Genomic DNA, 16446 nt, shown 5'->3' with positions numbered 1-16446 from the left:
AGGAAGGAAATCTTTGACCATCCTTAAGACAGCTTGTCTCAAGACACCTCTGATTGCTTGGAAATATTTTTACTCCAGGTAATGAGTAACGATGGAGATACCATCATGGAGGAGTCGGTTACCTCTTCACGTGTGGAGTCTTTACCCCGTGCTTGTTTATGTTTATGGATAGTACTTTTAAGTTTATCCTAGAGTAACCGCCCGGTTGTATGGGCAACTGGTTTTGGCGTATGGGCGCCCGGACTTTGGGTGAAGACTTTTTCCACCCCAGTTATATAAATAAGGAATGGGTGCCGTTTTTCACCCTTGTATAGGTGGTCTTGAGACAAGTTAGTACTGGTCAGTGATACCTTAAAATGACAGTACCTTGTCTTAAGTTTAAAGATGTTTGTTTTCTGACAGAATGTCTTCAATGTTGTTTTAAAAGGTTGCTTTAAGGAAATGCAGTTGAAAAATTAAAAAGGAATCATTATTTAAATTGTGGAAAGAATGTGGTAGTAATTAAACAACAATAAAATCATGTGTGAGTGCGGGGTGGTAATTGGGGATTGACTAAGGTTGTCAATCATGGACGGGTGGACCTCATTAGTCAGGTAACTATCCATTCCCGCGCACTAAAACGTTTAGAAACTTCACTTGGACGAGGGATCCACGAGCGGCTGTGCCCTCACATATGTTAGAGGGAAAAAAGCGTTGGCTAAGGAAACCTTAATCTAAAGGATGAAGATTTAGGGCCGGAATTTTTTTTTAAGGATCCCGTTTCCACTGCGAGACATGACTAGGTCTCTTCTAGGGCTATGAACCTAAACCATTGCCAATGGTAAGGGTGAATTCCCTAGAATTTTTCTTGTTTAAAGGCTTTGACTTTAGTAGGCCTAGAGACTTGTCAAAGGTTCCATCCCGCTTTTGGTGTCGGCGGGATTGGAGCCGTTACAAGTGGTATCAGAGCATGGTTTAATAAGGTCCTGACCTTAGAAGGGTAAAAGTTGGGAAATAGGCATAAGTTGTATTGCATAGTTAATTATAGTATATTGTGAAATGAGAATTTCCCTATCAATACAGGAAAATATCCGCCAAGCTTACCAAAAGTTTGTGATTTTCAACATCATGTTCGAGGCTGCTTGCAGCTCCAACAACTTTGTACTTCGCAAGAGCATCATGCAATTGTTAGATTTAATGTTTTCCCCTCCTCCTACATGGGGAATCAACTGGTCACAGTTTGGCGGAATTTTCCTGATTGATGCGGGACAGTTAGAAGTGTTGACACTCAATCTAAAAAGACTCAAGTGGGCAGAAACACTTCGGACCATTGAAGTTTTCTTCTTTAGTGGGACTGAAGATCTAGATCAGACCATTGTGGTAGATGGGGTAGAAGTGTTACAGAATCAGTGGGTCTATGATCAGGTAGCCACAGTAATATACCCAGGTAGGATTAGGCCCATGAGGGTAGGCCCAAGGTTTAGGGGACCAAAAGACGTCATCTTTTTTGATCCCCTGTCAGACCCACCAGTGGTAAAGAGGTTGTTGATTTAGGGAATCACACATTGTATATAGCATGAGTCCATCTTGTATATAGTATAAACCCATCTTGTACATAGTATGAGTCAGTGTTGTATCAACCTTTGTATATACCATGGTTTTATGACATGCTTGTGTAGTTAAATTGAAATGGTGTTAATGATTGTCAGATTTATGTTCTTAGTATGTTAAAAAGTATACAAATTAGAGAGCTGCATGACAAAACAAAAGTAGTATAAACACTAAAATCTCTTCACTAATTACAAACCCAGGGAATTGCCAAAAGTCTCTATACTCCCACCCAGGAAAAGAAACTACTGTTAAAACAAGTTCAACTCCCAACTTTCAAGGGAGAAGGAACCAATTTAGAACGTGATGCCGAAGCATGGCTCGACGCCATGGATGATTATTTCTTGGCAGCAGGAACTGCCTCAGAGAATCAAGCAATGTTAGGAATGTTCCGGCTCACCGGAGACGCCAAACTTTGGTGGAAACAATACTGTAGAGATAATCCTTCCATTAGTCCCTCTTGGGAAAGAATGAAGCAGGCAGTGAAAGAAAGATATCTTCCTCCAGCTCACCAAGCTATCAAGATGAATGAGTTATTCGCCCTCAAACAGTTAGGGCTTACTTTGGAAGAGTATTATACCAAATATGTGTCTTTACGACGTTACGCCCCACCAATGACTATGGAACAATAGGTTGCTCGTTTTTGTCAGGGTTTAAAAAAACCCTTGAGTAACCAGCTGGAAGCACCCACCTCTATTCAAGATGCTCTTCTAAGAGCTAAACCACTTGTAGCAGAAGGAAACCCTCCTGCCAGAAACTATTACAACTACAATAACTCTAGAGGAAGAGCAAGGGGGAATTATAATCAAGGAGGTCAGCGAAGGGCAGTGTCAGCTGCAGCCAATATAGAGCAGACTTTTCCCAACATCAGATGCTATGGATGCAATAGAATGGGACACTACAAAAGCCAATGTCCTGAGGGAAAAAATCCCAAACTGCTACAGGAGCCCCTTCTCATACTCAAATAGGACAAGGGAATAATCAAAGAGGTAGAGGCAATAGAGGACGAGGCAAAGGAAGAGGTAGAGGAGCCAGAACTTATGTTGCATTAGGAGAACCTACATTGCAGGATGAGGAAGATGAAAGAGCTACTCTTTTTGCCGCCATTGATAATCCTGGAGCTCGACAATAGTACGCTGTCATCCAAACCACTGCAAACAGAGAAGGTGAACAATTTGAAATACTTATAGATTGTGGCAGCACACACTCTTTTCTCTCCCCTAAATGTTTAAGAAAACTTAAATTGAACCAATATCCTACCAAGAAATTAGTAGTAGAATTAGAAAATGGGAAAGCGGTTCTATCTCAATTTACAGCTGGGAAAGTTGAGTTTGAACTAGGGGGAACCCTGACTTCATCCTACTTTCGAACTCTTCCAGTAGGAATCTATGATGGTATCCTAGGAATGGATTGGCTAATCAAAAATCAAGCCCAAATTCACTGTGCTCAAGGGAACTTAACCTTCAAAAATCACTTAGGTGAAGAAACATTAGTACAAGGATTAAATGGGAAACCTAAGGCTCATTTAGTCAAGGCTAGCCGACTTCTGAAGGGGTTACGTAAAGGGCAACAGATCTTTGTAGTGAAACTCAACAAGGCAGATGATTCAAGAGACAACCCAACTCTAGAATGGCTTAAAGAATTTTTGGATATATTTCCGGAAGATCTTTCGAATTTACCTCCTCCCAGAGATATAGACCACGAAATTGAAACCTTTCCAGGTAGTGAACGAATTTCAAGAAGACCCTACAAAATGTCCCTCCCTGAAGCTATTGAATTAAAGGAACAGCTTCGTCAACTTATTGAGCAGGGATTCATAAGACCAAGCATTTCACCTTGGGGAGCACCTGTTCTATTCCAAAAGAAGGACGGATCCTTACGTCTCTGCATTGACTATAGGGGGCTTAACCAGGTATCAGTAAAGAATAAGTACCCCATTCCTCGCATCGATGAATTGCTTGACAGGTTACATGGAACCAAGGTATTCAAAAAAATTGATCTCAGATCAGGTTACCACCAAATCCGGATTAAGGAGGCAGATATTTACAAAACTGCTTTCAACACCCGGTATGGGCATTATGAATTCATAGTGATGCCCTTTGGCCTTACAAATGCTCCAGCCACTTTTAACCGTCTCATGCAAGATATATTTAGAGAATATCTGGATGATTTTGTGTTGGTGTTTTTTGATGATATCCTGGTATATTCTAAGGATGAAAAAGATCATGAAGACCATGTACGTAAAGTACTCCATCTTCTACGTCAACATCAGTTATATGCCAAGATGAGTAAATGTGTGTTCTCCACACCAGAAGTTAGTTATCTTGGTTTTATAATCAACCCTGAAGGAATTTCAGTAGACCCCGCAAAGGTTAAAGATATAATAGACTGGCCACAACCCAACACAGTCAGTGAGATTAGAGGATTTTTGGGCATTACAGGATGGTATAGAATCTTTGTCAAAGATTATGCAATTATCGCCGCTCCCTTGACGCAGTTACTTAAAAAGTCAGCCAAACTTACCTGGGGGAAAGAACAGGAAGATTTTTTCTTCAAACTAAAACAAAATCTCACATCAGCTCCCGTACTCAAACTTCCGGACTTCACTCAAGAGTTTGAAGTAGTAACAGATTCCAGCGGTCTTGCTATAGGAGGAGTCTTAAACCAAGAAGGTAGACCAGTCGCCTTTACCTCGCGAAATTAAAAATCCACAAGCTGAACTATCCAACTCATGATTTGGAACTTTTAGCTGTCATCCATGCTCTAAAACTCTGGAGGCATTACCTTCTAGGAGGAAAATTTCAATTGATCACCGATCATCAAAGTTTAAAATGGATTTTCTCACAAGCAACACTCAACATGAGGCAGAGAAGATGGATTGAACTATTACAGGAATATGACTTTGAGATAAAGTATAAACCGGGAAAAGAGAATGTGGTTGCTGACGCTCTTAGCCGTAAGATTTTTCTTGGGGCTATTTCCATAGTTGACAATCCAATCCTCTATAAGGTTAAAGAAGCTTCCCTGGAAGATAAGGATTATCAAAAACTTTTACAGGTTATCAATCAACAGGATTTAAAAGAAAAAGAGAAAGACAAAATCAAGGATTATTCACTTGAAGAGGGGCTTCTCTATTATAAGTATCGGCTTTACATTCCTAAAAATCCAACATTAAAGGAGTTAATCCTTTATGAAGGACATAATGCTCCAGTTTTCGGCCATCCCGGCTATGCAAAGACCCTTAATGCCATAAGGAAAAGCTATTTCTGGCCAGGAATGAAAGGAGATATACTTCGCTACATCAGACAATGTCTTTCCTGTCAAAGGATTAAGGCTGAAAGGGTAATGATGCCAGGAAAACTTCAACCTCTGGACATTCCTCAGATGAAGTGGGAACTCATTAGCATGGACTTTGTAACAGGACTTTCCACTGTTCAAGGGGGTTACGACTCCATTATGGTGGTAGTGGATATGTTGACTAAAGTCTCCCACTTGATGCCTGTAAAAACAACTTATACTGCATCAGACATAAGCCGTCTCTTTATCAAAGAGATCTTCAGATTGCACGGACTTCCTAAGAGAATAGTCAGTGAAAGAGATGCAAAATTCACTTCCAAATTCTGGAAAGCTTTATTTGAATCCTTAGGAACGCAGCTATGTTTCAGTACATCCTATCACCCCAGACAGACGGCCAGACAGAAAGAGTAAACCAAGTCATTGAAGACATCCTTAGAGCCTATTGTGGTAGAGAACCCCGAAAATGGATCCAATTTATTCCTTTGGTGGAATTCGCCTATAACTCTTCCTTTCATCAAAGCATTGGGATGTCACCATTCAATGCTATTTATGGGCATGAGTGTATATCACCCCTAAACTTTTCTGATCCTACTACAAGGGTAGAAGCTTCAAAGCAAATGTTGGAGGAAATGGAAGCCCAAACCAAAGCCATAAGGCAAGACATTCAGGCAGCCAAGGATCGCCAGAAATAGTATGCTGATCAAAAACGGTCTGATCGAGTTTTCAAACAAGGAGATAAAGTATTCCTAAGGGTTCGGCCAAAAAGAAGCACTCTATCCTTGGGAAAATACAAAAAACTAAGCCCCGGATATTGTGGACCGTATGAAGTGATTAAAGTAATCAGTGATCAAGCTTATAAACTAAAATTACCTCAGCATCTCAAGGTCCATAATGTTTTCCATATCAGTCTTCTAAAACCTTACATCCCAAATCCAAATCATACTCTGGATGACGCACAAGTTGTAATGCAGAAGCAAGGAATTCTTGAACTTCAACCAGATTGTATTCTCGACACCAGGGAAAGGAGTCTAAAAAACAGAGCTATCAAAGAATATTTGGTCAAATGGAAGAACTACCCTACTGAGGATGCCACCTCGGAGGATGAAGTATCCCTTCACAAGGATTTTCCCAATTTCGGTTGAGATGAGGACATCTCAAATCCTTAAGTTGGGGTGATTGTAAGGTTTCCAGTTTACGAAACCTTCAAAACTGTACTAAGCTTGAAAAACTTAATGGAAAATACTATTGCAGGACTCCAAACACTATTAATTTTGGTATTTTTGGAATTATAAGCAGAGCTTTACTATGTCTAGAAATTTTCAGAATCTGATTCCGATAAAAACGGGAACAGTTACGGGACCTGGAAAATTACCATAGAAATTTAATTAATAACAAAAATTGGATGGGTTCATTTTAATCATTAGCAAAGACTTCTTTACACTAAGGTTCTAGAGTTAAATAGGAAATTCCAAATTTCATAATGGAAAATCTGCAAAAATCAAACACGCAAATTCTGGAAGGTATGGGGTGAGTTTGGAAGCTGTGGAAACTTGCCAGGGGCAGTGATGGGAAAAAAATGCGCAAATTTCAGCCTGGGGGGTTGCTTGGACTAGGGGAAATTTGCCAAAAGTTGCCAGATGCCCAGGAAAACCTATAAATAGGACCATTCTCTTCATATTTTGTTAGACTCGCAGCCTTGAGAATTTCTCTCTCATGTAGGGAGAAACACTACGCATAAATCATTAGAGTTAAGTCTCTAATTGATAAGCCTAACAAGTAATTAACCTAATCCCTCTCAATTAGTAAGGTTAGATTAAGATAAATGATTAATTAATCAAATATTAGGCCTATATAAGCTTCTTAAACCTCTTTAAATTAATAAATCTCTGATGATTATTATAATTAAGCTTAGTAATACTAAGCTAATTATTTATCCTCTCATATTAGGGCTGGAATTAGCCAATTTAGCCATGAATTAATGGTAAAAATATTAATTAGGATTAGATTAAGTTGAATTATTTATCAAATATACATTAGACAGTTATTAATCTAAGAAAATTATCCTATAATTTTTTGAGAATTTTTCCTAATTAATTAGACCAAATAACTCTATTTTTTGAACAATTTTCATAGGGGAAATTAGCAAATAGAATTAAAATGCTTCCATATAATTATCAGTGGTTAATTAGGTGTTCAATGACGTGTGATAATTAGGAGAAGTTCAGAAAGTTAATTTAGATAATTATCTTAGCTAAAATATCCTATTTTATGAGAAATTTTAATAGGGGAAATTAGTAAATGGAATTCAAATGCTTCCATATAATTATCAGTGGCTACTTAGGTGTTCAATAACCCGTGATAATTAGTATAAGTTCAGAAAGTTAATTTAGCTAATTATTTTAGCTAAAATACCCTGTTTTTTGAGAAATTTTAATAGGGGAAATTAGTAAATAGACTTAAATTGAATTGATATATTTATCAAAGGTTTATTAGATCTCAAGGAACCTGTGGTAATTATGCTACCACTAGGAAATTAGTTTAACTATATATCCCAATCAAATTACTACAATTTTTGGAAAAAATAAAAAAGGGAATATAGTAAAGCAAATAGAAACCCTTTGATATCAATACCAAAGAAGGAATATACTTTGGGGAATCTATTATAATTATCCTAACCTTAGATAAATAGTTTAGGGACGTACTTTGGTCAAAAGTAACCAATTTTTGTATATAATGGATAAGAAAAATTAAGAAATAAAATTATCTAAATACCAAAGAATTAACCAAGGTCCAAAACCGTTATTTTTGGGTATCAAGTAAAAATAAATGTTATACAATAAATCCTCTAATGGATTAAGTCTTTTTATAAGGCTGTCGAAATGCCCCCAAAGAGAACCAGGGGAAACCCTTTGACGGAAGATGAAGATGCTAGTAACAAACGCAACAAAGCAACTAACGACCATGAAGCAGGGCCTAGCCATAGGCCAACAGAGGAGAGTTTACGGGCACCTGCCCCACAGCAAATGGACGACCAGTCCCAGGTGGTTTTCAATTATGCCATTAATAAGCTTTTAGATTTCATTGTAAGTTAAGCACTGCATACGAAGGGTTAGGAAGGAAAACACTGGCTGAAAAAGGAAGGTAACTTCCACGAAACCCACGATCAATGATTGTAATTAGGAAAGAAATGATTGGGTTATTACTGGTTGAAATAGGAAGGAAATCTTTGACCATCCTTAAGACAGCTTGTCTCAAGACACCTCTGATTGCTTGGAAATATTTTTACTCCAGGTAATGAGTAACGATGGAGATACCATCATGGAGGAGTCGGTTACCTCTGCACGTGTGGAGTCTTTACCCCGTGCTTGTTTATGTTTATGGATAGTACTTTTAAGTTTATCCTAGAGGAACCGCCCGGTTGTATGGGCAACTGGTTTTGGCGTATGGGCGACCGGACTTTGGGTGAAGACTTTTTCCACCCCAGTTATATAAATAAGGAATGGGTGCCCTTTTTCACCCTTGTATAGGTGGTCTTGAGACAAGTTAGTACTAGTCAGTGATACCTTAAAATGACAGTACCTTGTCTTAAGTTTAAAGATGTTTGTTTTCTGAAAGAATGTCTTCAATGTTGTTTTAAAAGGTTGCTTTAAGGAAATGCAATTGAAAAATTAAAAAGGAATCATTATTTAAATTGTGGAAAGAATGTGGTAGTAATTAAACAACAATAAAATCATGTGTGAGTGCGGGGTGGTAAGTGGGGATTGACTAAGGTTGTTAATCATGGACGGGTGGACCTGATTAGTCAGGTAACTATCCATTCCCGCGCACTAAAACGTTTAGAAACTTCACTTGGACGAGGGATCCACAAGCGGCTGTGCCCTCACATATGTTAGAGGGAAAAAAGCGTTGGCTAAGGAAACCTTAATCTAAAGGATGAAGATTTAGGGCCGGAAATTTTTTTTAAGGATCCCGTTTCCATTGCGAGACAGGACTAGGTCTCTTCTAGGGCTATGAACCTAAACCATTGCCAATGGTAAGGGTGAATTCCCTAGAATTTTTCTTGTTTAAAGGCTTTGACTTTAGTAGGCCTAGAGACCTGTCAAAGGTTCCATCCCGCTTTTGGTGTCGGCGGGATTGGAGCCGTTACAGAGAGAGAGAGAGAGAGAGAGAGAGAGAGAGAGAGAGAGAGAGAGAGAGAGAGAGAGGGTTTGCATCCATGGTGCCATATCGGGCCCTGCCGAGGGTGAGTTGTACTTGAAACCCATGCATGCCAACATGCTGACGACAATGAGTGAATCGAGAGGGACCTGAGCTAACTATGAGTTGATGTTTGTGTGTGTGGAGGGTGTAGGATAGGATTGGACCAGCTCACTGTAACATCTGCAGGCAAGATGTTGCATGCAATTGCAAGTCCACATTTGTTGAGGAGAGGGACTCGATGCATTCTATGAGGGTGAATACTAAAAGAGAAGCACATTTATCACACGTGTAGCAGGGGTGTGTAAGTGGGCACAATTTTAAAGAGGAAGAGACACTTCTGTGAAGGCCAGGAAGTAAGTTAACTATATTTGTGCAGGGTCTGTTCTGCTTTTGAAACATTAAGATGACTGTCAGGAAAGGGTTTTGTACCCTGGGATATACCTACCTCATTAGTTTATCTGTATTCTACTGTATTTGTTAAAGATGGGTGCGTGTAATGTGTTTGATCATCCATGGAGAAAATTTAGTCAATCACCTGCCAAGCTTAGGGCCGCTCATGACTTACACCTTGGCCCACGCATCCGTTCGCAACCCCTTGCAGATCATGGGGAGCATGGCCTTGGTCATGATTTCTTCGAAAAGTTCGAGAAAATGGGTGGCTTGCTCGAAAGCCTTGTGCTCCACCTGCTTGCACCAAAAAAGAGGAGTTGCGTTGAGCTGCACATGATTTCAGTTAGCAGGTGTTGTAGTGAGTAGGAGATTCACAAGTCAGTACTTTAGCTTGCCAAGGATCTGGCTCTTGGATGAGAGCGACTGACAGGGGCATCGCGCCAAAGGCGGCCAGATATAGGTTGGTCAACACATGGGCAAGGGGTCCTGGCTGTCATGCTATTGATCAACACAAGCTAAGACTCGGAAGAGAAAAAGTATTAATGCGCGTGGATGTCACATTTTTGGGCCAGCTGCAACTGCAATCAATGCCTTCATATAAGTGCTAGGAGACAATCAAGTGAAGTGGCGGTGAGCCAACTTGCAGCAACACATGTGGCTCTACACGATTAGCATGGCACACGCATCTGCAAGAGGACACATTGCAAGTGGTAGCTCAAGGAATGGGCCAGGTCAGCCGCACGCGTTCCACTTTCTATGCGCCATATTCGACAGCAAGGAAAAAGGGCACGTGTGTGAGTGAGCTCAGTAATTCTCTTTGAACGTATCATGAGAGATTTTTAAATCTCTCTCTTTATCATTATTTTTTCTCTTTTAATATTTTTAAGAGAAGGTTCTCATCCTAGAGATCATGTGTGTAGTGAGGATGTCAGCTCTCAATTGAATCAAAAGATAATGCATGATACCGCTCATATAACAATGCAAGCTTAAAAGAGTTCACTTTTTCGTACAAAAATGACTTTGGGTCAAGCATTCGATCCACAAATTCCTCCTATTTGCAAAATCACACTTGAGTGTCAATCATTGCATTTGAATTTCTCGTATTCCAAATCTCAATCACTTAGATCCAAGTGGATTTGTCATTTTGGTTTGTGAGGCTACACGCTCATGTTTATGGCGACTCGTAAATGCACAATTTAATGAAATTTTTACCATATAGAATCAAATAGACATACACAACAATGGTATTACACAAAATCATCTTCAATTGGGTACCAATTGAATCATCCCAAGTCAATCAACACTCATGCACACCATCCATTTTAGGTCTTGCAATCATCATAATTGGTAATTGCTCCCAATTATTCATCCCAATTTGAATACCGAATGCCATTGAGTAGGCACACACGCCCAAATTTAGACCAAAATCTCAAATTGCAACCTCAATCAAGCATAAGTGAGTGAATGCATGATTAATTTCTAAAAAATTACACTAATTTTACCCAATCAAACAATACACACACTCAATTTTTGCCCAATTTTTTGGCAATTAGGCTTATCCAATGATTTAAATAGCCTAGCATACACATCATTTACATGATTTCATACTCATGTATCATCAATTCCGTCACTTTATATGCATGCACACATTCAAGATTAGGTGCACACACACTTGAAAAATTTGACAGTTTTTTCCCCTCTTTGGTGCATGCACACACACAATGATTTTTATGCACACACATGATTTCTTCTTGAGAATTAAGCATTATCTTGACACAAACATCATTCTTTAGTCAAAATTGACCATAAATTTCATCCCAAAACAAGCAAATTAGGCATTCAAAGTATGTCAATTGATTTACACACCTAATTTTAGCAATAAATTAGCAACACATTGGAATCAAATTAACCACTCAAAAATTGAATTAAGTAGGTCAATGCACTTACAATTGATTGCATCCAAGCTAATCCTTGCTCCACGCGATGATTCCATCATGCACACACATGTGTGGCTCTTCCAAATTAGCCCAAAAATTGACCATTGTAGGCCAAGAATCAAACACTAAACTCATCAAATTAGGGATGGATTAGCACAATTAACTTGATAAAAGTGTTGATTCCACCTCTTGCAAGGGGATTTAACATACATTACACTTCAAATGTTAGTGGTTAGGTTAGTAAAGTTGGTAAAAATTAGAAAAAATTAGCATGAAATTAGTAAAATTAGCATGGAAACGAAGCAAAATTAGTAAGGGTTAGCATGAAATTAGTAAAATTGGGGGTGGAATTGAGGGTTTGGGGTATTCATAACTCAACATTAGCATCAACTTCTTGCACAACATCATCAAATCAAACCCAAAATTGAGCTACACACACTCAAAAACCAACAAAATTAGTAGTGAAATTACTCTATTCTACACATCCTAAACTTACTAGCTTTGGTTATCGATCCCCGGAGCAGTGCCAAATGTAGGGAGGCGTTGTAGCATGACCTAATCGCAACCCACACAAAATTATCAAATCCGTGGATCCGGAAACCCGGCTAGGGCATGGAAGCACGAGCATCGGATGAATGGAATAGAGGATTCAAGAGATACCTCTCCATTGCAAGTAGAGATTAGCCATGTCAAGACTAACTCTAAACCTACTCTAATCACTAATCAATTAATATCCTACACACATCAAGCCCACCGAAGTCGGACTTGCCATAGACTAGAAACCCTAAGCATACTAATGATAAGCACACACTAATTACCACATGTCAATTACGACACTTCATTAATAGCTTACATACACAAGGTGAATGGTGCTAGACCTTCATAAAACCTATCTACATACAAGCAAAGAATAGGCCACACACACAAATTAGAAGATTAAGACCCAACTTAATCAACCTAATTTGTGATGCTAAATATCGCAAATCAATTTCTCGTAGAGAGATAAGAGCGGTTACTAGCAAGAAGTACATAGATCTCTCAAATGTAGAATAATGAAAGTGTAATACTACTTCATGACAAGATGAAATGTAGAGAAGAAGAGACTAATGAGAAAATAAGAATTAGATTAATCAAGAAGAACTTATACTAATTACAATAGTTAGCACTAACCTCTCAAGCATAAACATTAAGCTCAAGGCTAGGCCAAAGAGTGAACACTCTAGAGAGAGGGAGCTCTCAAAAGTGGATCCTCAAGAGTGGATACTCAAGAATGAATCCTCCTTACACAAAGGCTTCCTTTTAAAGGCTTTCACCACTTTCCCTTCTACTATGGGTTTAAGCTTGAGCCCTCAAACTACCATATACAACTTTGGAACTCCAAGTGAGCCCAAGACTTATACAAAGTGAGTGGAAACATTATACACAACCATATATATCTCCCGCTTGATGCATATTTGGTGTAGCCTGTATTAGCCGTTGCTAATAGACTCATACTAGGGAATATGACCCCCCCTTTCTACGATTATACGACAATCAATGCAAAAAATTGTCATACCCTTATCTTACATATAAAATTTAGGTCTCACATGATCTAATTGAGTAAAACTATTCAAAGAGTGTGTAGCATAGTGACTGGCAACGTACTAAGAAACCACTTTTGTTGATAACTAGATGTAACCTCAATGTGTCTTAGTTTGACTTTCAAACTATGTGCCCATTCAACCTGCACTCGAGCTACTTGTCCACTTTTGACCCATCTAAATTACTCAAAAAACATGGTTGTAAAGTCATGCTAGGTTCTCTGTGTAAATTTGCATCTATACAAACTCTTTATAGCTTTCATTCTTCAACAAATGAACTATAATCACAAAACAAGCAATTGATACAAAGTAATGTTAGTTCTTGTATGTATCTTTGTAGCTATTGACTCACAAGTTCAAGGGCATACTCTTTTGGGAAGCCATGATTTTTAAACACAAAAACTTCCTCTCATTTTCCCCTTTTCTCCCTCCTCCCCCCAACCCCATAAATATGATATCCCCTCCCTTATTTTTAAGCTTGGGAGATAAATTATTGAGGGCCTACCCCTAACTTATACGCTTATGTAACTTGTAAACAAACCCCCCTCCCCTTGCACTTACGTGGTGCGATAAGTTTTCCATGGTGAATCCCCCGGGCATTACCTTTTGCACATGTTGGTTATGCGACTTGTGAGTTTATTTGAGAAGATTCTTGATAGAGCTGGATTTATTTTCCTGGGAGTCAGCCATCCTCCCCTAGGCATGATTATATGGCCTTAAGTGAAACACTAAGGATAAGAAGTGTTCTTTGATACTAACGATTTCTAATGAAAATGTAAAATGTAAGAAGTTTTTGGGTTCTTGATTTGGGGCTCCAAGTTTAGGGTTCAAGGTTTTGACTTCGGTGTTCCAAGTTCCAAGTTCAATTGTCATGGTTCATAGTATAATATATACATTTTCTCACTTGGTTTGGAGTTATGGATTCTGGATTTTGGGTTCCGGGTTCCGAAATCTGATTCAGGGTTTAGGGTTCAGGGATTGAGGCTTAGGGTTTTGGGTTCTAGGTCTTGAGTTCGAGTTTTGATTTAGGGTTCAGGGATTGAGGCTTAGGGTTTTGGGTTCTGGGTCTTGAGTTCGAGTTTTGATTTAGGGTTAGGGTTTTGTTCAGCTCTGGTATGCAACTATGCTCCCTGATTTGTCTTGATTGTCTTTTTGGAGAATTTGAAAGTTTGATGACTTGAAAGATTTTGAATTTTGAGCTATAGTGAATTGTTCGCTTCAAAATTCATTTTTAAGTGCTTCATGTGGTGTTAGAGTACATACATATCATTGGCCTCATGCAATTTAGGGCAGCGTGCCATTCATGGGATAAGCATGATCTGAGTATAGCTAACTTAGAGCTTGATTGAGCACACAATAAAATAGAGTATGATTGTAAATGTGGTAAACTTAGTTTATTGAGCGTAATGGTCCTCTCTTTATAGGAATATACAAAGAAGAGCCCTTTGACACATAAGACATATATGTGGTTGCCTATACACCATTTGTATGTGGCTAATTATGCACCACACAAGTGGTGATGCTTTACACTTGGATTATAAGAGGTTTTTCACATGGATTATTGGCACAACACATTTGTAGGTGGAAGAGGTTGTTCTCACAAGAGATGCAACAAAAGCTTGCATCTCAACAATCCTCCCCTATGTGGGTTTTGGTTACATATCACTCACACAATATTATCCTCCCCTCAAAACACAATAGGGTGAGGCACACAAAACAAAAGCCTCCCCTTGAACAAAAATAGGTGAAGGCATACACAATCCTCCCCTTCACACACATAGAGGGTAAGGTACACAAGAGTGTAATGCTCACAATTTATCATCATATACCAAGACAATATTGTTTTCATCCTCTCATCATCAGTATCTTCAATGGCAAAGGTTGATTTTGGTCTTTCCTGTATCTCTTTGTGATTTGTAGCTTGTGAAGTTTTATCTTTAAATCTGCAATACTTTGTAGCATTGTTGCTTTGGCTACAAATGCAAAAAGGCTTGACTTCATAGGAATCCTTTGAAAGATGATTTGTTTTGCCACAATGTGTGGGTTTGTTTTGTTGGGGCGGTTGTAGTAGTGGTTGGATGAAACAACAAAAGCACCATTTGTCTATGATTGATGACCTTTAAACTTATTTTTGTGCTCTAGAAGAGAGTTTATTATATCTTTAAGTTTAGGACCTGGGTCTTTCTCTTCAAGCACTGTGATAATTTGCCCAAAATCTGCATCAGACACAACTTTGAGAAGCATCGCATTTGGTCTTCATTATCTATTGGACATGTTATGTATGCTACTTGCATCCAGATACTTTTGAGCATGTTGACAAGAGCCAAACAATGAATTTTGAAACACATCCCGTCCATAATCCAACCAACAACAATGGATCGGTGAACTTATTTATAGTGTTTTAGATACATCTGATTGGTTCCCTACCAGATGCATGTGCATTGAATTCCGACCCACGGGGTCAAACATCAATAACTTGAACTCCAACACAAGGGTCCAAATTAATTATACAAAGCATTGTTTTTCCCTCTCTGCCACTCACAAACCTCTCTCTCTGATTGAAGCGCACTAGCGGTGGCAACTGCCCTCTAACTAGAAATTTGGTGCCGCGGTCACTATGGTCACCACCATTGTTGTCATAAAATCTAATATCCAACCAACCTTAATGATTTTCTCATATTAAAATGATCATTTAATGTGGGAGAATAGACGAGAAGAAGAGTTAGAATATAGACATGTGCTTACGGGTCTATCTCAACATGGGGCCAATGGTAAAGGGGTCCAAATGAGAGATGATATGTCAAAGAGCAAGGCTAGCTAATGGATCTTAAATAACTTAGGGTTAGATTCATTAAAGACCTCCAAAGTTTAGTGTTAAAAGTCCTTTGACCTTAGGTAAGTTCGGGCTGTGCTTGAGGTGGGAACCCGGCCCAAGCTTGAGGTGCATATCATGCTTGCTGACTAAAGTGGTTTTCATGCTTGTTCACTAAGGTGCTTGAGGTGCTTGTTGTGCTTGCTGGCTAAGGTGCTTGAGCTGCTTAATGACTAAGGTGCTAAGGTGCTCCATGACTAAGGTGCTTGAGGGGGTAAGGTGTTCAAAGTCAATACATATCCCTAAACAAGGGGGGCCGAGCCCTCATTCTAGGGGCTAGAGAGAGAACACATACACTCTCACACAAGGCATACTTGGTACAAAGGAAGCAGTAGGGACACTTGTCAACCTCCTCTTCATGTTTCCCTCATGGTGTGCTTAAAGACTATTGGTTGGCCTCCCAAGGGGTCCAATGATAACTTAGTTAATTTAATTAATTGCCTATGCATTTATCAAGTCCTCTCTCTCAAACGGGAAGGGGGACACTTGTCCCAAGGCTACCCTTGTTGTTGCACTAGGCCTGTGATTGACCAAGCTTGAGGAGGTCCAATAAAATGCTTACGAGTGCTAGAAGAGGGGGTCA

Source organism: Adiantum capillus-veneris, chromosome 18 (genome assembly GCF_014529385.1).
Source record: "Adiantum capillus-veneris isolate H3 chromosome 18, ASM1452938v2, whole genome shotgun sequence".
Lineage (NCBI taxonomy): Eukaryota > Viridiplantae > Streptophyta > Polypodiopsida > Polypodiales > Pteridaceae > Adiantum > Adiantum capillus-veneris.
Note: the sequence above shows the minus strand (reverse complement) of the source record.